At 41.5% G+C, this 25,781-nt stretch overlaps 2 long non-coding RNA genes across 2 annotated transcripts; both read left to right on the top strand.

The window, feature by feature from the left end:
- Positions 1-6,091: 6,091 nt before the first annotated feature.
- Positions 6,092-12,268, top strand: LOC109864638 (uncharacterized). Its single transcript, XR_002251469.2, has 5 exons — positions 6,092-6,259; positions 10,775-10,886; positions 11,053-11,130; positions 11,247-11,297; positions 11,453-12,268. It is a non-coding gene; the product is annotated as an uncharacterized LOC109864638 (long non-coding RNA).
- A 4,534-nt stretch (positions 12,269-16,802) lies between these two features.
- On the top strand, positions 16,803-22,861 carry LOC109910087 (uncharacterized). Its single transcript, XR_004204229.1, has 3 exons — positions 16,803-16,963; positions 21,786-21,923; positions 22,034-22,861. It is a non-coding gene; the product is annotated as an uncharacterized LOC109910087 (long non-coding RNA).
- Positions 22,862-25,781: the final 2,920 nt, after the last annotated feature.

Below are 25,781 nucleotides of genomic sequence, written 5' to 3'. Positions count from 1 at the left end.
TGCACTGTCAGAGGCAGCAGTACACCAGTGAAATGAGGAGCACTATCTCCCTACCAGCACATTTCCACTGAGTGAGAGAGAGAGAGAGAATAAGGGAAGGAGAAATAAGGAGAAAGGTGTGTATCCTTTTGTCCCTCGGTTTTGCAATAATCTGTAATTTTCTTCTGATTTCTGCATGTGTTCTGAGGTCTACATGTACCCTCCTCTCTCTTTCTCTTTCTCCCTCTCATTTTCATTCTCACTCTGCCTGTTTCTCTCTACCTCTCACTCTTTGGGATGAAACGCTTAGCTGTATTTAATGCTGTGAGTTATTGAGGTTCTAGACCAAATTGCCTTATCTCCTCATACAGACCCACATATATGTAATATCCAGGTAGCGCCATACAACGAAGCAGGTGGAAAGGTAAGCTTACTGTGTGTGTGTGTGAGAGGTTTAGTCATTTGAAAACAATACCAACGGTGGTTAAAATGTGATCCAAATTCAAGCTCTTATGGTACATTATCCCTGCCTATATGTATGGGGGTAGAATATCACAAAGTTTGCATTGTGTGGCACATTTGTTATTTTTCTTCCGAACTCGATCCTTTGTTAATGGGTGCTGAGATACTCATTGTGCCAGCAGGCATTAGGCTATGCATTTGAATACATGGGTTGTGTAAAACTAGACCCATCCATTAGATAACAAGTGCTTGTAAAATGCTTGGTCAGTGAATCACTATGGGGTCAACACAGCAGCAGGGAGTGTGCTCAGCCAGTGAAGGGCAAAGAGGATATGTTCTGTATGGGAAACCTGAAATGAGCAAGATGGTGGGGAAGCATGATGTAAGGAACTGATTCAGGCTCAGATGAGATGAGATGTGCTTGGCTGAGCTGTGACAATGCCAGGGAGAGTGAGGCAGCACTGGCCCCTGTTTCGGGATTAGTAGAGGGTAGAGACTATGGATATGGCTGAGTGTGGTAAAGCTGATGACCAGTGATTGTGTACTGTATAGGACACGTCTTTGGGATCGGTGTGTTATTCAGTGTGACGTTGTGTGATTGTTCCATTCCCATCGTCTCATGTTCACCTGTATCTTGCTTGGCTTCGTCTATTTTGTGTGTGCGTATGACATTGGTGTCCAGATCACCAAATAATTGATTCAAACACATTGTTTTGCAATGAAGGTCTACAGTAGCCTCAACAGCAGTCTGTATGGTAGCATCAAGGTGTAGGCGGAGGACAGATAGTTTCCGTCCTCCACTGGCTACATAGGTCGTTTCTGTCCACTGGGAACATTGACCTCAGTACAAAACCTAGGAGGGTCATGTTTCTCCCCCGCTTTCGTAGACTTACAATTATAATGACAATTTCCGGAGGACGTCCTCCAACCTATCAGAGCACTTGCTGCATGAACTGACATGTTGTCCATCCAAACAAAGGATCAGAGAATGATTATAGTACAGCTAGCTAGCACTGCAGTGCATTAAATGTGATGAGTAGTTCACTGAAAGAGAAAGACAATAATTGAAAAGTTTAGGAAAAAAAGATGTATTAAAAAATGAAAGAGACGAGAGAGAGAGTGAGATTGTGTTGTATTTTTTATATATATTTTTTTACTTTTGCTTACTTAGCTAGGGAATGCAGCTAGCTAGTTTAGCCTACTCAAACACCCAGCTCAAACAGAGAGTGATGCTATGTCAGTGTAGTATCTTTGGATGCTTCTTAGATTGATGACACCGGACATGTCAGTACGTTTTAGTATTTAATTGTAACTTAGAATAACATTACTGGAATGTACCAGGAGTAAGATAAGATTTACAAGGCTACGGATAGCGGAAAGCAAACCCTGTTTTGAGTCAATACTGCCATCTTGGTAAACATAATACTTAGCATAAATATACCAGGTTACTACTGTAGATTCCCCCTTTAAGGCTAATACATCGCTGCTACTCGCGGTTTATCATATATGCATAGTCACTTTATCTATACATTCATGTACATAATAACTCAATTGGGCCGACCAAGCAGTGCTCCCGCACATTGGCTAAACGGGCAATCTGCATTGTGTCCCGCCACCCACCACCCCCTCTTTTACGCTACTGCTACTCTCTGTTTATCATATATGCATAGTCACTTTAACCATATCTACATGTACACACTACCTCAATCACCATGACTAACCGGTGTCTGTATGTATCCTCGCTACCTTTATAGCCTCGCTACTCTATATAGCCTGTCTACTGTATATAGCCTGTCTACTGTACATAGCCTGTCTACTGTATATAGCCTGTCTACTGTACATAGCCTGTCTACTGTACATAGCCTGTCTACTGTACATAGCCTGTCTTTTTACTGTCGTTTAATTTCTTTACTTACCTATTGTTCACCTAATACCTTTTTTGCACTATTTGTTAGAGCCTCTAAGTAAGCATTTCACTGTAAGGTTGTATTCGGCGCACGTGCCAAATAAACTTAGATTTGATTTGATTTAATAACCCAACTTAATTCCTTTCTGAGCTAGGCTGCCAACTAAACATTTAGGATTTTTTCATAATCACATCATTTTTAATATATTTTTTCAGGACATGTACGAAGATGATCTTCCTTAGGATCTGAAATAGTCTGGCGGACATCTCTCTCTAATAGAGCGTCTCAAAGGTGGTGTAGCTGGTGCCACCAGTATTTCACCACCTGATGGTGAAACAAAGTCCTTTTGTGGAGACTTTACAGGTGTTCTCAGGTTGTTTACCCAACTGCAACTCTGGGGAACATTCCAATGTCCTGTCCTGCTTGTTTAAGCATTGATCCAAGTCCACGGATCAAACTGGAATTCGAGCTCAGATCTGATCCACGTATCTCCTTAGTCTGTGCAATTCCAATGATTACAGTATATGACACTGGTCCTGAGCAATCCTCAATTGTAGTTGGAATCCATTTGAGACTAAATCCATAGTTTAATGTGTAGACATCAACTCCAGGTGAGAAAGTTCTGAGTTTGGCTCTGTTGTCATGATTCTGTTTTGGATTCCATTGCTTTTGTTGTATTTTCACTTTCAGTTCTGTCTTGACGAGATCCAAGGTTGACCTTTACCTCCTTGACATCAGCATTTCTGCAGGTGACAACCCAGTTGTAGCTTGAGTAGTGATCCTGTAGAATTTTGACACTTTTGTTTCAATGCCGTACCCTTGAATCTTCCTCATCCCCTCACCCCCCCATTCTCATGGATGTAATGGCACGTTAGGGGGTGATGTCCTGTTACTCTGACAATCTGCACACAGGCTAACCTCATTTTCCACATCCTGGTCCATCAATGCTGTTAATATACATTGTTCCTCTTTTGGAGGACATTTATATTCAGTGTTCTGGATTACTTTTAAACATCAGGGTCTATTAAACCACCTAGAGTCGATGTCTAATTAGCATAATACAAACATTTCCATAAAGTTGCGTCTCAATCCACCGCATCCGCCGATGTCGCACTTCTGCATCTGAGGTGAAAGGTGACAGAGCTAGAGCGGTGTTTGTCAGACCATGGCACATCCCGAAAATCGATTATCTCATAAAATCGTCTGTAGGGTCCAAATGGTTTGGCTTTCTATGACCCCTCTAAGGTGAGTTGAAACTCTCACGAACACGATGGTGTTCTCCGATTTGCTCTACGACTCTTGGGACTCGTCTAAAGTAGGTACAGCCGATTTGCCATTTTATGTCTGTAGCGTCCGAACAGTTTGGGCTACACACTAATATGACCCCTCTGTGGAAAGGTGTGGCTCTCTCGAACATGTACATGTGGATTTCTCTTGGACACCCACAGGCCTCACAAGACTCGTCGGAAGGTTCTGCAGTACCAGTTGGAAAAAAATGAATGGAAGTACTGTATATATGGAGACTGTTTAGTGCCAAAATAAGGGGTTAAATACATAGAAAAAAATAGCAAACATTTCCTGATCTTTCTTATATCTCTCAGATAGAGGACAGACATTTCAGAACAAGCTTCCTTTAGAGTTTTTAGGGGGGATTGTCTGTTTTAGGGGGGGGATCATCCTGGTCCATCTTTGGCCACCAGACGTATGACCTCGCTAGGCCTTTCATTCTCGACGTACCTGAATGAGACTGGTGCAACAACTTCAGTAGCATACCCCGCCCTTGTGTTGGGATAACTACTCTTGAACCCCACAAAATGTACCCATCTCGAACACTCAAGGCCAAGCAGCGAGCGTAGTAGGCCATCCTTCAAGGATAAATTCCTGCACTTGTGATAGCATCACATCCTTTGCCTGATTAGTGCTGTGTTCACCGGTGCTTCATCCAACAAATTGATCATCAAGACTTGGTCATTTTCTCCTTCCTGAGTGATGATTTCAGGAACGGGCAGCCTACTCAGTGCATCAGCATTCCTATGGTATCTACCTGGCTTGTAGGTAATTCTGTACTCGTAGGCCCTGAGTCACACAGACCAATGCTGAACTCTTGGAGAGACCGTTTGTGGTACTGGCTTTTGTTCATGGAACAGAGCGATCAGAGGCTTATGGTTGGTCACAATAGCGAATGTTTTACCGTATAAACACTTGTGGAATCTATGTATTCCGAATGTGACAGCCAGTCCTTTTAGCAAAAACTCCTTCCTGACCATTTCCAGGCCACATCCTTCCTTAACAGTTGATGTAGTGGAGCTAAGAGGGTAGAGATGTTACGGAGGAAGCGATTGTACTAGTTCAGCTCTGTAATGCTTGTCAGAGCTGGAGCTTCCACGACAGCCCTCACTTTAGCTTTGCCAGTGTGTAACCACTTGGCATCCACCTTGTGACCCTTGTGACCCAGGTGACCCACTGTTGCCCTCCGGTCAGTGGCGGTTCTAGCTTGTATGGCTCCCTGGGTGAACCCCCCCTTCAGCTCCCCCCCAACAAAAAAACAACATTTATTTTTATTCAGACATTTGGAACAACACAAATAAATAATCATAACATTTAAAACTATATAAATACAATACAAAAATAAGACTCATAAATATCAAAAAGAAGTAACAAAGACAAATATAATTTTTTTTGTTGATTTGTCACTCGAGCATCAATACATTATCCATCCCCCAACACTGTCAACCAAGAGTCAAGACTGTGTGCAGACTGCTTTTATATTATTCTTAATGATTTCTGTGAAACTATATGTTCACAGTATTATGAATACATTATGGTTTATTTGGTAGAATTTCGTAGTGTGACTGATTTGACTAATTGCATACTTCTGTGTGGGAGACCTTTCCAGGCAGCAGCCTGCCTTGCTCACAAACTAGAATCAGGGAGCCCACTCCGACAAGGTTAATTGACCCACAGTCCCACACGGTGACATGATATCATTGACGTGATGTGCAAAGGCCGCACCCTCTGGTTTGAGTATGGGAACAGTATGGGAACAACTGGTGCTGCCCAATCAGAGTACTTGACAGGAACAATTATATCCTCTGCTAAGTCTGTCAATTTCCACATCCACTTTAGGCTTCATGTCATATGGAACTGATCTTGGCCTATAGAATTTGGGAGTAGCAACTGCTGCAATGTCAATGTCTCTGTGGAGATGATTGTGATTTCAGCCCAGTTCAATTTATTTCCTCCAACCACCCTCTCTCTCCCTAGTAAGCTGGGGCCAGTATCTTCCACTACTAAGAGAGGCACTTGAACATCAGCAACTCCAATCACAGTGATTTCCTCCCCTGTGTACATTTTGAGTTTATTGGGGGTGTCTCTCAGTTTAGGCACATAACTCATTTAATTGGGACCTGTTCATCAATGTGATACTACATCATGTGTCTATTTCAAACAGTACCTTAAATCCATTTATTCCCATGGATTTCCACATTTATTCCCATTTCCACAATGAAATGCTTTACTTTTTTCATACTGTATTGGCCTCCAGCTCACTGTACACTGAGAACGCTTGCTCTTCGTCTGAGACACCCACTTTCACTTTCTGTAACTTGATTTGAGCCGTAGTTAGAGCATCGCTGGGTATTAGTTTTTCTTCTGTCTGTTTTCTTTTCTGTAGCCCGTTCCTTTTTTATTATTGCGGCCCTCCCTCCCAAAGTGTCCTATTATCCCGCACGCAATAACACTTTTCATGTTTTAATTTACAGTCAAACGCTGCGTGTTTGCCTTTGCAGCGATAACAATCTCTCTGAGGCACACACACCAGCCGATCGTGTAGCATTTGCGATAATGTATTCCCATAGTTACGGTCCAGTGCTAGTTTTCTCAACTCAGCCATATATTCCCGCATCGATTCGGTAGGTTTTCTCATGCCTGAATTAAACTTGAATCGTTGCACTATTTCACTGGGTTTGAAGTGATCTTTTAATAGATCGACCATATCTATAAATGACTTGTCTCCTGTTGTATCTGGGCTCAGCAGATTTCTCATCAAACTGTATGTCTGTGCGCCGGAAACGTTTATGAGAATGGATTTGTGTATAGCGTCATCAGTTATTTTATTAGCGGCAAAGAACTGTTCCTGATTTTTAGGATCAAATGGTGGCAGTGAGCATATTGTTCTCTCCCCTCTCAAAGTCATTAATTTGTCCTCCCCGTATCAAGGGAATCAATCTTTCAGTCTCTTCCACCGCTCACTAGAGTCTCACATCCAGCGTTGCACGTCATTCGTGGCAAACAAATCCAACCCGGTCATCCATAGTCATCCTCATCACCAAATATGCAGCGGTGGAAAAAAGTACCCAATTGTCATACTTGAGTAAAAGTAAAGATACCTTAATTAACAGAAAATGACTCAAGTAAAAGTCACCCAGTAAAATCCTACTTGAGTAAAAATCTAAAAATATTTGGTATTTGATATACTTAAGTATCAAAAGTAAATGTCATTGCTGAAATATACTTAAGTATCAAATGTAAAAGTATAAATGATTTCACCATATTCTTGTTTTTTAAATTTACGGATAGCCAGGGGCACGCTCCAACAGTCACACATAGGTTACAAATAAAGAGTGTTTAGTAAGTCCGCCAGATCAGACGCAGTAGGGATGACCAGGGATGTTCTCTTGATAATTGTGTGAATTAGACACTTTTCCTGTCCTGGTAACCATTCAAAATTGAACGAGTACTTTTGGGTGTTAGGGAAAATGTATGGAGTAAAAAGTACATAATTTTCTTTAGCAATGTAGTTAGGTAAAAGTAAAAGTAGTCAAAAATATAAGTAAAGTACAGATACCCCCCAGAAACTACTTAATTTGTATTTTCAATTATTTTTACTCTAGTACTTTACACCACTGCAAATATATATTGACCTGGGATGCTTCTTAGATTGATGACACCGGACACGTAAGTACCTTTTAATATTTAATTGTAATTTAGAATAACATTACTGGAATGCACCTGGCGTAAGCTACCTGAGGCATTTCCGAGCACGGTTATATGGCAGACATTTTAAAGGCTACGGATAGTGGAACGCAAACCCTGTATTGAGTCAATACTGCTATCTATTGGTAAACATAATACTTAACATAAATGTACCAGGTTACTACAGTTAGCTAGCTGGCTATGGCTATCTAACATTGGAACTCTTCCAAGTCAAGGTAAGCTTTTGGTTTAATTCATTTATTGCCATCGGGGTCCGCCAGTGTAACTGCTAAACGACTTGCTTTACTGCATGATTGATGCAGGTTTACTAACGCTTTAGTTCTAGTAGTTATGTTGACTTTGACATCAGCTAATATGATGACAACGATGTCGGCTGTGTGTAGTGGTTATGATGTGAAGGTTTGGCTTGGAAAGTCTTTTTTGCCTGGTCACATACAGCTGACGTGTTGTGCACTTAAGACCATAAGCGAAGGGAAAAGGTGAGAGGAAAAGAGCTCGTAGATGAGAGAAGGAATTCTACAACGAGCAAAGTGATCATGCTGTTTATATGTGGCTGCTATTAAAGTGAACTGTGTTTGCGTGTGATATTCATTTCGCCGATTCTGTTGAAAAATGTATTTTAAATGGAAGCAAAAGGAACGAAACGGGGTTAAACATATCTGAATGTGTCCAATATAAACTCTCGTTTGCAACTGTTGGACTAATGATTACAACCTAGATCAGCTTGATGCAGTCAATAGTGTATTGAAGAGTGTAAAAAAATTTCTTAGACCTGTGAACCTACATTGTAAAGCTTCATTCATAGGCTAGGTTGTAGTAACCTCATGATGGGTATTGGGGAAATTATAGTATCATGTAGTAGCCTAAACCTATCGATGTTACATTGAGCTGAGTGAATGGACTATAAATGATGACATGACAGTCATCCAATATGCTGTAATAGAAATAAGGCCATGCTCATGGCATTGACCGCCACTGGTGTATGTGTTTCCTACCTCTTCTCTGTGATATAATTGTCACTAGCACATATGCTAGTTAGGTGGCTAGGCTTTACTTCGCCCTCCAAGTTTCTGCCTGTTTATAGGGTATGAGTTGTCCATTTAATGGGAGAAAAACTTAATAGGCGATTGGAACCACATCAGTGACAGTCGGAGACAGAACTGTGGGGCTTTCTGCCCACTCTAACACTGTAAGCAAATGGCACCCCATAGGAGGTTGGCTGGGGCAAAAATGATCTCAAGTGATTATGTGCCTCTGACAGGTGCTTATTTATGGAGGATGCGTGCCCAGTGTTGCTATTGGAAGGATGTGTGGTCGACTATTGAGTTTGAAAAGGCCATATGATTATTTCAATCATTTTGGGATTAGGTCAGCTCACTGCACTAAAAGGTATCTGCTCAGTGCCTGTGACATCATCCCTGTGTTAAATAGTTAGCAGCATGTTAATGATTTCATCAGCTAGAACAGCAGGTGGTGACATACCGTACAGCCGTTCCAGATTGAGGGAACTCTCTCTCTCTCTCTCTCTCTCTCTCTCTCTCTCTCTCTCTCTCTCTCTCTCTCTCTCTCTCTCTCTCTCTCTCTCTCTCTCTCTCTCTCTCTCTCTCTCTCTCTCTCTCTCTCTCTCTCTCTCTCTCTCTCTCTCTCTCTCTCTCTCTCTCTCTCTCTCTCTCTCTCTCTCTCTCTCTCTCTCTCTCATCACACAGAGCCTCTCATCACGTTCTACTCTCAGTGAGAAAATTAATTTCATATGATGACCCTACATTTTAAGCCTGCAAAACTCGGACACCAAGCCAAAATTAGGGGTCGGCCTGTTACTGGGAGACTAATACATTACATAACACACCAGTTCACATCATAACTCACCCAAGGATTATTAATCCTAATTTCTACCGCCTTTTAACCCTATTCTGTGAGAGCTGCCCTTTCGTCCCGTCTCTAAATCATTATGATGGAGGGATGAAACAAGGATAGTGAAAGGAGAGAAATAGAGAGAGTTGCAGCCAGCGTGATTTTTCCTACCATTGCAGAAATCTGTGTAAGGGGACATACCTCTTGCTGTGTGTGTGTGTGTGTGGTTATGTGAGTTATGATATGTGTGTATGTGGCCTGCCATAAATGTGTGTGTGTGTGTGTGTGTGTGTATGTGTGTCCATGATTTTGTGTGAGGGTAATAAACACATCTAAGTGTCCTATTCGGATGTGTCACCTTGGCTGTCATTGAGTCAGTCATGTGGACTAATCGATGGGAAGTGTTTTCTCTGAGCCACAGGGTGTTCCACTGGGGCAACACACACATGAGACACTCTAGTCTACAGACCCTTATTCTACAGGCCCTCGTTTATAATAGCACTTCTATAACACAGGGAACAAATTATTCCCAAATAGAGAGATAGGCACTGGAACGGAGGGATAAGGAGAAGAGGAGAGGGAAAGTCCAGTCAGCTAGGCCTCAAATCAACCACATCTAGGTCATTTCCCTCAGAAGGAATGACAGACTACCACAGAACACTCAGTCCTGGTGAGGGAGAGATTGCATGTACTGTACATACAATATGATGTATGCTGTTAATATACATTGTTCCTCTTTTGGAGGACATTTATATTCAGTGTTCTGGATTACTTTTAAACATCAGGGTCTATTAAACAACCTAGAGCCGATGTCTAATTAGCATAATACAAGCATTTCCATAAAGTTGAAGCTAGACGCATTGGATGCGTCTCAATCCACCACATCCGCTGAGGTGAAAGGTGACAGAGCTAGAGCGGTGTTTGTCAGACCATGGCACATCCCGAAAATCGATTATCTCAAAAAAATCGTCTGTAGGGTCCGAATGGTTTGGTTTTCTATGACCCCTCTAAGGTGAGTTGAAACTCTCACGAACACGATGGTGTTCTCCGTTTTGCTCTACGACTCTTGGGACTCGTCTAAAGTAGGTACAGCCGATTTGCCATTTTATGTCTGTAGCGTCCGAACAGTTTGGGCTACACACTAATATGACCCCTCTGTGGAAAGGTGTGACTCTCTCGAACATGTACATGTGGGTTTCTCTTGGACGCCCACACGCCTCACAAGACTCGTCAAACATTTCCTGATATTTCTTATATCTCTCAGAAATAGGACAGACATTTCAGAACAAGCTTCCTTTCGAGTTTTTAGGGGGGATTATCTGTTGTTCCATGTAGTGAATATTTTATTCAATGCATTTGTATTGGCTAATAGCAGTAGGGACAAATTAAATTTTCATAAAATAATTTTGGTATATAGTTTTTTATACTTCAATGGGGCCAAGCACTTGTCACCCTCACAAGCAATCAGATCCAAATAAGGTGCAAAGGAGTAATGCTCTCCCTTGGTCAGTGTCGCCACCAGCTGGACTTTGACGATCACTGCATGAACTAATGAGCTACTCTTCTCTTATCCTCCTCAGATTGACAAAAAGAGCGTGATCATTTGTGTACAGCTGCAACCTCAACACCAGCTTTGTCATCACTGTGAACCTCAGTAAAGACAGCCCAACCATGGATCAGAAAATCAATGAAGTGAGTCCCACCTCTTAGCTAGTGGTGACAAAACAGCAGTACAAGCACAAACCATCCAGGATTTGAACATACCATCCAAATCCCCATTCCCGAAGAACCACTGCCCCTAGGGTATGCTGTCTGGCGTAGCTGTGATTGACACCATCTCTCTGTGTTTTGTGTCTAGTGCCCCACCACCACCTCCCCCCAGAAACAGATGAAGAGCAGGTCCAAATCCACCGATGAGATCCAGCACACCAAGAGGGTGAGCAGCCACCTCGCTGTGCCTTACATGACCTCTATTCACTTTTTCATCATTCTGTACTTCTTCCTGTGACTCATCTCTAGCCTAATCTCTCCGTTCCAAATTTCTCCTCACAGCTTTCATCACAGAAATCCCTTCCCGGTGGGCCTGACCTGGACAAAGTCAAGGTGTGTGTGTTTGTGCGTGTGCATGTGTGCGTGCTTTGGACTCCTTTTTTCCACTAACGGGATTATCAGAATTAATAGCAACTAATACACAGTTCATTTTGTGTGTGTAAATTGCTTTTCACTGCGATGTCACAAACTGTGTTTGCACCTTTCAGGAAGGCCCAGAAGGTTCTGAGACTCCCTCGTCCTCCACAGAGGAGCTGAAGTGATGACGGCTGGGGTCCCTAAGGGAAATAAGGCCATGAACCTTCCATCTGCTCATTAAACATGAACACATACTGTACACACACATAGACTCACATACACACACACACAGTCACATACCTACACACATTGAAAAATGCAAACACTGAATTGATAAACTGAGTTGGTGAAAAGTCATGTGATCAGTCAGAGAGAAACATACACCAACAAGATCTCACGATTTAACCAATTTGACTTCAGATTCTGACGTTTATCCACGTTTCTCCAAGCATAACATTTAGACTCTGCGCCAAACGTCAAATTTCGAAGTGTTTTTGACACCATGTGTTGACTCCTGTTCAGCATCAAATTTAAGGTAAGGGTTAACATTTTGGATAGGGTGAAGATATTAAGGTTAGACATTAATTCTGAATGGTTAAGTTAAGGGTTAGGATTTGGGATAGGTTTAAAACAAAACATTTAAAATGTGTTTCTACCACTGGGAGATAACATGTAGCATTCGGATTCAGGGTCATGGGATTATGTCCATTATGTCTCATGGGATTATGTCCGCACTGCTGTAGCAAAACCCAAGCCTACTTGTTAGTAATAGTGATCATTTTGAAGTCAATCTGCAGCGATCTGCCTACAGACACACACACAATGACAACAAGAACACAAGAAATGGGCACATGTGGTGATCCTGTATCATTGTACTGTGAGTTATCTGTACATACCAAACTGAATGTGCATTCTTCACAATAAAGCAGTGCTGTTGAGTGGACCCATCTCTACATTTTCATTTAGAATTTGTCAAAGTGCTGAGAATATATAGGAACTGGGACATAGACATTTCTGAGGGAAAATATGTGGTAGTCAACATCATGGTTTATGAGGAGGGAGGGAAAGTTCAAAAGGGGAAAGTGTATTATATTTTTTGTTTGTTTGTATTTTACCCCTTTTTTCTCCCCAATATCGTGATATCAGTTGCAATCTTGTCTCATTGCTGCAACTCCACAACGAGCTCGGGAGAGGAAAAGGTCAAGTCAAGTCATGCGTCCTACAAAACCACGCTTCTTAACACCTGCCCTCCTAACCCGGAAGCCAGCTGCACCAATGTGTCGGAGGAAACACCGTTCAACTGACAACCAAAGTCAGCCTTCAGGCACTCGGCCTGCCACAAGGAGTTGCTACAGCACAATGAGCCAAGTAAAGCACCTCGGCCAAACCCTCCCCTAACCCTGATGACGCAGGGCCTATTGTGGGCGGCCGGTTGTAACAGCCAGTCGTGACACCGCCTGGGATCAAACCCGGGTCTGTAGTGACGCCTTAGCACTGTGATGCAGTGCCTTAGACCGCTGCGCCATTCGGAAGGCCTGGTACTGCATATTTCACTGTCAGCTTGGTTTTGTTTTTAGTGTTACACTGTCATGTTTCAAGGCAACAGTATTTTTGCTGGCATGCATTAAGGCTGGCCCGGTGTTCCTGTTTTTTCTCCCTGTGCCATGCTGGGCAGCACTGGCAGCAGTAGTGGCAACAGAGACAATGCCCTGGTGCTGGCACAGCTGGCCTGAATTAGCATCATTACCAGAGTTTTACCAGGGGATCCTGGACCTTTGCCAGACACTGCTCTCAGTGCGTGTATGTGTGCGCGTGTGCGTGCAGGGGTGTGGTGCTAAAATCCAGGATTGGTCTCTAACCTGCTATTACCTCCACGTTAATCTCTTTTCAACACCAGCTGAAGAATTACAAATACTGTATCTATTCCAGCATATTCCCAGGTTGTCTTTCCCATGTGGTCCGTCCCTGAGGAGGAATGTGAACACTGAACTCAGTTGCTCTCTTGTTTGTCAGGCATTATTTGTCTGGGTTCAACAGATCTGGGAGAAAATACTGCTGATACGAAAGTCCTATGCAAAGAGCAATAATTAACTTTCGACTACTCTCTGTCTCAAGGCTTTTACCCAAGGAGCCTTACGGAAAGTCCTGAGTGTTCTCTCACTCTCTCACTCACTCACTCACTCACTCACTCACTCAGTTTGTGTGTGCCACTGTGTGCATGTGTGTTCAGAGCCTCTTCAGTTGGCCTACCTATTCCATTTCTGATTAAAGCACAGTCTTCTCTGGTCAACAATACTGTTTGTGAGAAATACATTGTGCCTCCTATATTCATAATGTGGAGAAAACATTAGCTTGAATTACACCGAGGACAGGCAGTACTGGAGAATACTATACTATTCCAATTTTCGAACCACTAGATGTCATATTTCCCCTGCTGCTTTTAAGAAGCAAATAACATGAGTTATTAATCAAATACAAACACCTTCATCTTATGCAGTTTCTAATCTACACTCAGAGAGGCCAAAATTAAATGATGACCTTTTGAACAAACACCTCAGCCTAATCATGATAGAAACTTAGATGGGTCAATTTAATAGAAACTACTATCCTGAATATGTCAGTTTAGGTGTGATTGATGTTCTCAAATTTTGTTTTTTGGGTCAAAGATGTTAGTCCAAATGACGTGAGCTGTTAATCAACAAGAAATGTGGTGTCCCTTTTCAAACTTTAAACTCAGTCAGTTGTTAAATAGTATGTCTGGTATCAAGATTTCCTTATATAGAGTATCTTCTTTGTAGACACTTCATCAAAGGAACAGTAAAGCTAAGGGACAAAATAAGGTAAGATTGATGCGGTGATATGATAGTATCATATTATGATAAACCCTAAAGTAAGTCTATATATTGAGGATAATGGTCATCAGATTACTGACCATGCATGTAATCCCTGCATTTTGAAGCTATCTAACCATTCTTCCTACATTACATGCTTTGCACAGATTTTAAATGATGATACAATGTATCCATTCATAAATAAGGCTACATTAACATGTCACCCAACATGAAGTTGGTTGACAGTTGCTTAATGATTGATTATTCATATCTGGCTCAAGGGCTTTTTCTGTGCTTCAAGAAAACCTACATAGATTTCTCATAGAGGTACACATACAGTTCAGGAAGAATTGTATTAAATAATGAAAAACTGAATTCATCAATCTGACTCCATTATCATGTGAAAAAAATGCAACAGGCCCTGTGAGTCTCTGGAGGATCTGGCAAGGTAGCGAATCATTTCATCAACGACTCAGCGTGACTATAATGAACATGTGTCTATCTTGCACAGTTAATTAAGCAATTATTAAGATGCTAGATACAAATGCTGGCAATCCAATGTTCTAGCATAAATGTATTGAGTCAAGTAGATCAGGGATGTCAAGGTGCAACCTAAGAATATGCTATGTGCAGTGTAAATAAGTCGACAATTTAGAATTCACAAATATTAAATTATGAACATATAGTCAGTGAAATAGTTGCTCTATAAACAAGGAATGCATTTTACTCAAATCAACTAATAGGTTTATTCGTCACAAAATAGCACTCAAACAAATACAGTGTACATGAATACATGATACTAAATAAGCAAAGTAAATGTCAAGGCAAAAAGACTTAGGTGTTTGCACGTGTCTTTACAATGATATCGAAGAGATAAAAATCTGTTTTTACACACAGGACGCTTGCATACAAGTTCTCAGTTAAACCAAAAGTCCTCTGCTCGACTGTCTTTTTATCCATGGAAAAACTGAAACTCACCCCCAAACTAAATAAACATTACTTTGCACTCTTCTAGAAAAAAAAGGGCATCACACCCGAATTCATTCATATTCCGAAATATCTATGTAACGACTGGACACAGGAATAAATCAACCCATCATACAATTTTGACCGATCTCTCTGAAAAGACATCAACCAAAACACATACACACAACACACACACACACACACACACACACACACACACACACACACACACACACACACACACACACACACACACACACACACACACACAAAGTATTTCAGAGTTACACTCAGTTATATCTCTAGATCTATATACAGTATTAGCCTACTCTTACTTTCAGCTCTGTTGGTACAAATGACCACACTCAGAACAGCTCGATTTTGCACATTCCAACCAGAAAGACAACGCAGAACATCAGAGTGCTACCATCACAAAACATTTTTTTACTAGGCTTTTAAGAACACATTAGTGGCCTTCGCAGGTGTCCCCCAGTCTGAAAACCCTCTAAAGCATCAGCTTACAAATGAAAAAAAAAGCATTCACCTACAGAGAGAACGAGACACGTTTGAAGAAAGGCAACAGACTGTTTGACAACCATTAGTACAGGAACTTATTTTCCTGCTGGAGTTTAGAGGGGGAAACAGAGAACAGTGATATTTCTGAGGACATTGATGTTATCTTCATCTGACTGACAGGCATGATGTCTACAAAACAAGTGTATCTCCTGTGCTGCCAGGGAGCAGAGGACTGTTGACCCCTTACATCAAAGACAGCTGTCAATTAATAAAACGCAGCCTGCCTTTGTTCACGTTTAATTGGCCGCCATCGCGTCTGTCTCTCCTGCTAGCTGGCGAAGGGATGCACACAGTGAAAGCAGATAGGGTTATGTAAGACCAGTGTTTGTCCCTGTTCCATGACTGTCTGATAGGTGGCCAGTACTGCAGTTTAATGTCTGGAATTAAAGTTAGTGTTAATTATTTTTGTCTTGAAGCTAGAGAGTAACATTGGCATATGCACCTCGCAATTAACTCAGAACTCATACGGTATTAGAATGTGTGAAACATTTGGGTTCTTAAGGAAACTAGAACGTTAACCAATGCCAGCAGTGATTTTTGTGTCAGATCAAAAAGTGTGCCCGGTGGATTCAAGGTACTTTGTAAATAAGTACAACTTCGGCTTGAACATTGAATTCAGACATAATTGTTTGAATTCAGTGAAATATAAACTGTGTTTTTAGGGGTACGGACCCATGACACTCCCCCCTCCCTGCATCCCAAATACCTCTGGAAGGAGGACAGATCGTCATTCCTTTGGTCCCTTCTGGACCTCAAAAGCAGCAGCGAGGGGCACCAGAAGGATGACACTCCCTCTCCTACCTCCTCCCCCAAACCCAGGGAGGGGAAGATACAGGTACAGAATTTTATGATACATTTTCACCCTGCATGCGGAGATACTATATTTAGGTCCTACAAGAGAACATCTAGTACTCTCATACAAGGGAACATGTAGTAGATTGAATGTGGGAGAGAGCCTTCTGATGTCCTTCAAGGTTCCTTATCTGGTGAAAATGAAAGAATTTATTAATGTCAAATTTTGGTTTGTTCTACAGGAAGAAACATTGTAATAATGTGTTCTTTCAATCTTTTTCTTTCTTTTTCTTTCGTTCTCTGACTCTGTAGTGTTACTCTCTGCTTGTTTTGATCAGCCACCACTAATAGTACCAGACATAGAGCTTATTCCTAGCAGAATGAGAGAACTCTTCATCAACTTCTCCAAGAACCCTCTCCTCCTCCTCCTCATCTGTTCTTTAGACACACTGAGTTCAGTGTTCCAGCTGGCTGGCGGTGAGTAGATTACACTCAGCTGTCCCTCCAGGGGTTTATTAATGAGTTATTCATTAGGTAATGACTGATTCTCTGTCCCACCATAACTAGTGGATGGGTTACACTGTCTGTCCTCTCTGGACGTGTCTAGTCAGATAAACTGACTCGTCCATTTTGATAACTATGAGGAGGAAACCAGTTGAAACCTGTTGACTACAGTATATGACTATGACTAATGCTGTTGTATAATACTACACATAATATAAACATAGTATAAACTAGACTAACTAAACTGATATATACTATTAGAACAACGAGACCATGGGACTATAAGGTTCTATCTGAATGTGTCAAAGTAAGTTAGTTACATATAATTGGTCTTCATATGATTCTTCATATGTCTGCGAAGTTCGATTTTTTAAAAGTATATTTTAAGTGATTTTTTTTTGTAATGCTCAATCGGCATAAACCAGGGTTTCCCCAACTCGGTCCTAGGGGGACTCCAAGGGGTGTACATTTTGTTTTTTTGTCACATCATTCTTCAGTGGTAACAGTTTGTCTGATGTGTTCTGACTATCTACGAACATTCCAATAAAAAATAAATACAAACTACAGTTTTTACAATATCAGAAACTACAATTTCAATACCACAATAAATGTATACATTTAATTTAAAAAAATTCTATTTTCATTCATGGTTAATTTGGAATCTTGTGTCGTAGATATTTTTAAGCAAAAAGGGAATGGTGAAGTGATCTACTGGACTTTAATGAGAACCAGTATTGAAAAAGCTAAGGTTTTCTTAAAAATGTATAATTCAGAAGTGTCAGAACCTTATGGTTGAACCCAGATTGACATTTCAGAACCATAAGGTTCAACTGATGGCAACCCCTATTTAAAATCCTGAGACATTTGTATTACTCTGCACTTTAGGTACCTTTTACTACAAAACAGTTCTGAGATCTGGGATGTGAAAATGTGATGCTCAATATCTCATAACTGTGCTTTGCACAGATAGAACCTGATATTCCCAAGGTAATGACAAACTGAATCACGACTTTTTGGATAGGGTACTGTAAGTCAAATGCTGTAAGTACTCTGAACTAGGTTACTCTGTTACTGAAGGTAAGATAGCGGGGGACATCTTCAAGGACAATGTGGTGCTGCCTAACCCATTAGCCGGGCTGGTGGTGCAGATACTGGTCACAGTACCTGTCCAGAGCTCCTCCACATCCACCTCCATCATTATGTGTGTGAGTGGTTCTCTTCTTCTCAGTGTCTGAATGAGAGTGAAAACATGGCTTGTAAATCTGAACAATTGACTGAATAGCATCAAAGGGACAAGCGATATGTGACGCCCTTACCTTAGAGAGCCTGTTTATTTCTCTATTTGGTTAGGTCAGGGTGTGATTTGGGTGGGAATTCTAGTTTTCTATTTCTTTGTTGGCCAGGTATGGTTCCCAATCAGAGGCAGCTGTCTATCGTTGTCTCCCACCTGAGTTTGTGGGATCTTGTTTTTGCACAGTAGCTGTATAGCCCTGCAGAACTTTATGTTCGTTGATCTTTTGGTGTTCATTTTAAATAAAGATGTACACTTTCCACGCTGCGCTCTGGTCTCATTCTGACAACGGTCGTAACACGACAACATGCTTTTGAATTTAAAACAAAGTGGTTGACCTATTCTCCCCTCTCATTGTCAGTGATTAGTTATTATTATTATATTTATTTTACCAGGTAAGTTGACTGAGTTCACATTCTCATTTACAGCAATGGCCTGGGGAATAGTTACAGGGGAGAGGGGGGATGAATGAGCCAATTGCAAGCTGGAGATAATTAGGTGACCGTGATGGTATGAGGGCCAGATTGGGAGTTTAGTCTGGACACCGGGGTTAACATCCCTATTCTTACGATAAGTGCCTTGGGGTAGGCCATCATTGTAAATATGAATTTGTTCTTAATTAACTGACTTGCCTAGTTAAATAAAGGTTAATTAAATAACAAATATTTTAAAATCTTTAGTGACAACAGAGAGTCAGGACACCTGTTTAACATCCCATCCGAAAGACGGCACCCTACACAGGGCAATGCCCCCAATCACTGCCCTGGGGCACTGGGATGTTGTTTTTTTTTAGATCAGAGGAAAGGTTGACTCCTACTGGCCCTCCAACACCACTTTGTTACAGTGAGTCTCAGGTGTATGAACTGTCTGCTGCTAATAGGGGTTATCCACAGACACCTCTCATTCACTGTGTGTATGTGACCAGAGGGCATGGCATATCAGTATGCCAGGACTGTCTCTGTCACAGCAGCCAATCTCAGAGAGGACACGAGAGGGGAATTATGGGCAATTACTGGGTCATTCTACCAATTGGGTGCCTTTTGAGTAGTGTATATTGGTAGGAAAAAAAACAGTTGTTTCACCAAATTGTAACATTCGGTCATGAAGAGCACACGTTCAACATCTCAAGCATGATTTCCCATCTCAATAGGTTAAGTAAAAAAAAAAAAGACAATAGTAGGCCTAAGTGCCAAGTAAAGTAACAGGGTTGACCGTAACAGGGTTGACAATTTCCTCTTAAATCGTGAATCCACTTGTGAGAGGGGGAATGTAAGCTTGTTGTGTACCACAGGGAGGCGAAAATGAATGTAAGCTTCACAAAAATGTCTACTTTTCAAACATTTCCAGCCTATATATCTATTGGTAACAGGGTTGACGTGGTATGCTCAACCCGCTCAGCGTTCCACCAAAAAAACACCAGAAATGGCCAAAACGAGTAGAACCAGTTCACCTGCTTTTACACTATAATTTGGCTACAATATGTTCAATGTTTCTTTTGAATATTTTAAAAGGAATATTTTCACGATATTTAAATGAGAGTTCAGTTCACGTAACAGAGTTGACCTTAAAATGAGGGACCTTCAAATGAATCACTAATCATATTAAATAAATAGAAAAGCAATATAACTAGGGGTTTACAATGGTGGTGAAAATTTAGAGAAATGTTGGAGTTAACTGGGTTAAAATATTCCTAGAAGCCCCAGAGGTAGCACAGAGGGAACTTTAACAAGTCTTTATTCATATTAAGGCACTTCATTTAATATAACATTGTTTTAACGCAATATTTGTGCACAATTTCTACATAAAATATCAAAGGGATACAAAAGGCACTCATTTCATGGAATGACCCTACTACCGCCCAGCAGTCTGTGGGAGCTGTGAGTGTGTGTGTGTGTGTGTGTGTATGTGTTGTGCCTAAATGCTCAAAGGGTCATCTACATATGAATCAGTTTGTCGTTATCTTGGGAGGGCCCAGCAACAATAAAACCAGCTCTTCAGTTAAAAACCTAAGATACTTCCACTCACTTGCAAATTGCCATCATATTTATTTATTTTTTTAAGCATGAAACCACTTTGAAATATGAAGGGTCAGGTTTGATAATTCTGAAGCCCATGCGTTACCATAATCATGTAACTTTGAGAAGTCAATCATTATAGTTTGTGTGTGTGTATGTGTGTGCGTGTGCATGTGTGTGTCTGTGTGTTTGCGGGAAGGAGGGGAAAGCAGAGGAGAGGGGACGGAGGGAAGGAGGGGAAAGGAGAGGGGACGGAGGGGGGATGGAGGGGAAAGCAGAGGAGAGGGAGGGAAGGAGGGGAAAGGAGAGGAGAGGGAGGGAAGGAGGGGAAAGGAGAGGAGAGGGGACGGAGGGAAGGAGGGGAAAGGAGAGGGGACGGAGGGAAGGAGGGGAAAGGAGAGGGGACGGAGGGAAGGAGGGGAAAGGAGAGGGGACGGAGGGAAGAAGGGGAAAGCAGAGGAGAGGGAGGGAAGGAGGGGAAAGCAGAGGAGAGGGAGGGAAGGAGGGGAAAGCAGAGGAGAGGGGATGGAGGGAAGGAGGGGAAAGGAGAGGAGAGGGGATGGAGGGAAGGAGGGGAAAGCAGAGGAGAGGGGATGGAGGGAAGGAGGGGAAAGCAGAGGAGAGGGGAAAGCAGAGGAGAGGGGATGGAGGGAAGGAGGGGAAAGGAGAGGAGAGGGGATGGAGGGAAGGAGGGGAATACTTTACTCCTCTGTAATTCAGTCTATATGCTGTCATACTTAATGTATAACTTTATCTAATCACATATGAGCCTATCAACAGCAGCAATGACATTTTCCCAAGTCATTGAACACATATCACTAACCTTTTCACATTAAGCTGTAATGCTTGTCGTCTGGGGAATTGAGAAGAGGACCAAGGTGCAGCGTGATAAGTGTTCATATTATTTAATGAAATATGCAACACTAGACAAAACAACAAACCCGACAAATAGACAGTCCTGAAAGGTGAAACAAAAACACTAAACAGGAAACAACCACCCACAAAACACAATGGAAAACAGGCTACCTAAATATGGTTCTCAATCAGGGACAACGATTGACAGCTTCCTCTGATTGAGAACCATACCAGGCCAAACACAGAAATAGAAAATCATAGACAAATTAACATAGACAACTCACACAACTCACGCCCTGACCATACTAAAACAAAAGACAAAACAAAGGAACTAAGGTCAGAACGTGACATAAGCACTACACAGATGGCATTGTCATGACAATTACCTTTATGCTCAGAACTCAAAGATCAAAACACTTTATTGTCTATTTAGGGGTGAAATGGACTCTTTCATAAGTACAATGCATAACAAGGAATATACAGTATAAGGATAGATTACACATTCCAACATTAAAAATAACTAAAAGGGTAGCTTATCAGAAGTAATCAGTACAAGTACCCATGACAAGGGATTAGACAGATGTAAAGAGATCAAACATACAACAAACAACTTGGCTATGTCTCTGTGTTCAAGGTGTTTGCTGGGGCTACCACCCACTACTGTTTCAACTGTCTGTCTGTGCTGGTGCTGCTGCCGATGGAGGTGGCTACAGGGCTGATGACCCACTTGGCCCACATCGTGGTCACCAGCTTCAACATACAGAGTGGAGAGGTTGCCCCTAAGCTAAACTCATCATACCGGTATTAAGCATTAAAACAGTCAATACAAATACCTAATGAATACCTGTCATAAACATCCATTCTCTCCCCTCTCTCCGTCAGTTGGATAGCATGTGATCACCGCCATCACCATGGGAGATGAGAGCATGAGGAACAGGAGCCTGGTGAAGTACTGGTGCCACACCAATCTAGTTATGGTACTGACCTCTGTCAACACCATCACTGTCTCAAAACTGTCACCTCCTCACTGTCATCGCTGTCATCATTGTCACCCCCAGACCATCTGTCTAACCACATCACAGTCTCAACAATTGAAAGGAAACACTTTGAAGTTTGTGGAAATGTGAATTGAATGTAGGAGAATATAACAACAGAAAGGTCCCACTTCTAGCCATCACTCTGGTTGTAATTCCGGTGGTGTCCACAAGATGGCAGCAGTGCATGTACAAAGCATCAGACGGATAACTTGAAGTATGAGCGAAGTATGGGCTACCTGGCCCTGCTCTGCTCCTGCTTGGTTCTCCTGTTCAAGCTGATCAAGGTCAAGAGGCAAATTTTATCTAGAAGGTCATCAACACAGGTGGGTGCCCGATGGAGATAGATTGCAAAATGTTGAAACTAAACTATGAACGCCATGCAAATTGGCCTACGGGCAACCTGACCATGTTCGTGGGAGCAGGGATGACCTTCATTGTCCAGAGCAGCTCTCTTCCCCTCTGCCCTCACACCACTTACTGTATAGGTGAGGGACGTCTGGCTAGGAAACACATCTACCTACTCCATTCCATGCACGAGTAACAATAAATATGGGCTAAAATACCAAGATTTTCAAAGATTTTCTGTAATGATTGATTATCAATATCATAGACAGAATAATAATGAATAGAGAGGGGTGGTTATGAAATATTGCATCTATTCACAGAAAGAACATTGATGTACTGTATACCTGAAATATATACAAACACAATCAATTAACTCTTACAGAGTCATACATTATAATTCTATCTCATTGCACACATGCGGGTCCAGACTAAAACCCCTGTGGTTTGTGAGATAGCATGGCTATAAAGAAAGACAGCAGGCAAACACTTGCAAGTACAATCAGATAAACACTGACCCACTTGGCATCTGGGGTGGCAGGTGGCATAGTGGTTAGATCCTTGGACTAGTAACCGGAAGGTTGTAAGATCATAATCTTCGAGTTGACAAGGTAAACATCTGTTATTCTACCTCTGAACAAGGCAGTTACCCACTGTTCTTAGGATGTCATTGAAAATAAGAATTTGTTCTTAAACTGACTTGTCTAGTAAAATCCAGATCACATAGTTTGATAAAGTCAGAGTTAACCTTTGTATCTTCATTTGAAATATGGTTTGAATATTTACAAAAACAATGGATTAATAGATCCATCATTTTTTGATTATCAGGTTAGAAATGCTAATATCAATGATGTATGGACACTAAGTACAAAAACATCTCAAATCAAGGAGTAGGTTTTATTAGTTCCTATAAGACAGTGGCTGGAAATCTACAGTGGATGAGAGACTACTGTGTCACTCCGGAGTCACACTGTCCTCTGGCTGTCTGGTGTTTCTGGAGGTGAAGGCATAGAGGAATGGATTCACACAGCTGTTGATCAGAGCTCCAACAATGCTCAAACTGACCTTACAAAACTTTATCATAATAATTATCTTTCACCAATATAGCTGCCACTGCCAGCACGTTGATGCCATTGACAGGAGTCCATAGTATGAAGAACATCACAATGTTGCTGTTCACTAATCTGGTCATCCTGGGGCTCCTGGAGAAAGCTGTTTTGTTCACTTTTCGGTGGAGGCGGATATACAGTTGAACTCGGAATTTACATACATACATCTAAGCCAAATACATTTAAACTCCGTTTTTCACAATTCCTGACATTTAATCCTAGTAAAAACTCCCTGTCTTAGGTCAGTTAGGATCACCACTTTATTTTAAGAATGTGAAATGTCAGAATAATAGTTGAGAGAATGATTTATTTCAGCTTTCATCACATTCCAAGTGGGTCAGAAGTTTACATACACTCAATTAGTATTTGGTAGCATCGCCTTTAAATTGTTTGGTCATTATGGCCAGACAGTTCTATTTTTGTTTCATCAGACCAGATGATATTTCCCCAAAAAGTACAATCTTTGTCCCCGTGTGCAGTTGCAAACCGTAGTCTGGCTTTTGTATGGGGGTTTTGGAGCAGTGGATTCTTCATTGCTGAGCGGCCTTTAAGGCTATGTCGATATAGGATTAGTTTAACTGTGGATATAGATACTTTTGTACATGTTTCCTCCAGCATCTTCACAAGGTCCTTTGCTGTTGTTCTGGGATTGATTTGCACTTTTCGCACCAAAGTATGTTCATCTCTAGGAGACAGAATGAGTATCCTTCCTGAGCGGTATGATGGCTGCGTGGACCCATGGTGTTTATACTTGTGTACTATTGTTTTTACAGATGAACATGGTACCTTCAGGCATTTGGAAATTTCTCCCAAGGATTAACCAGACTTGCAGAGGTCTACAGTTTTTTTTGCCAGTCCTGTTCGGTCCAGCAACGGTGGGTTTGTGCCAATAGGCGACGTTGCTGCCGGTGATGTCTAATGAGGACCTGTCTTACAACAGGCCTACAAGCCCTCAGTCCAGGCTCTCTCAGCCTATTGCGGACAGTCTGAGCACTGATGGAGGGATTGTGCGTTCCTGGTGTAACTCGGCCCGTTGTTGCCATCCTGCACCTGTCCCGCAGGTGTGATGTTCAGATGTACCGATCCTTTGCAGGTGTTGTTACATGTGGTCTGCCACTGCTAGGACGATCAGCTGTCCGTCCTGTCTCCCTGTAGCACTGTCTTAGGCGTCTCACAGTACGGACATTGCAATTCATCTGCAGTCCTCATGCCTCCTTGCAGCATGCCTAAGGCACATTCACACAGATGAGCAGGGACCCTGGGCATCTTTCTTTTGGTGTTTTTCAGAGTCAGTAGAAAGGCCTCTTTAGTGTCCTAAGTTTTCATAACTGTGACCTTAATTGCCTACCGTCTGTAAACTGTTCGTGTCTTAACGACCGTTCCACAGGTGCATGTTCATTAGTTGTTTATGGTTCATTGAACAAGCATGGGAAACCGTGTTTAAACCCTTCACAATGACGTTCTGTGAAGTTATTTGGATTTTTACTATTATCTTGAAAGACAGGGTCCTGACAAAGGGACTTTTCTTTTTTGCTGAGTTTATATTTTAATTGCAGCCATTTTGATCTCAATATCAAATAATTTCTGGGTAACAACTTTATACCTTACTGTGATTTTTTTCAATTAAAATGGTAAAAAATAAACAAAAATAGCTTCTTATGGATGCCGTTCCACTAAATTAGTGCCTTTTGGTATTTTAAGTAGAAATTGTACACCAATATTGACTTTTAAAAGCCTGTTATGTTAAATGAAGCGCCATGTAATATGGACCACATAAAGAATTCAATAAACTTCAATATAAATGGGCAAATGTGCAAAAATTCTGCATTTTGACATGTCCCTACGACAGCCCTGTGTAATTTCTAAGAAGATGTTCATATCGAATAAAATCAAATAAAATTGTATTTGTCACATGCAAATGCTAACTTACAGTACAAGCTCTTCATCAACAATGTAATTCAATAAATATATTTAAATAAACTAAAGTAAAAAATAAAATAATAACCTTTGAGTAGCAGCACTGTAAAAACAAAGGGGGGGTTATGTAAATAGTCTGGTGGCCCTTTGATTAATTGTTCAGTAGTCTTACGGTTTGAGGTAGAAGTTGGAGCCTTTTGGACTTACCGCTTGACGTGCGGTCTA

This window comes from Oncorhynchus kisutch, linkage group LG19, assembly GCF_002021735.2.
Source record: "Oncorhynchus kisutch isolate 150728-3 linkage group LG19, Okis_V2, whole genome shotgun sequence".
Lineage (NCBI taxonomy): Eukaryota > Metazoa > Chordata > Actinopteri > Salmoniformes > Salmonidae > Oncorhynchus > Oncorhynchus kisutch.
This window is presented reverse-complemented; position numbering and strand designations above follow the sequence as displayed.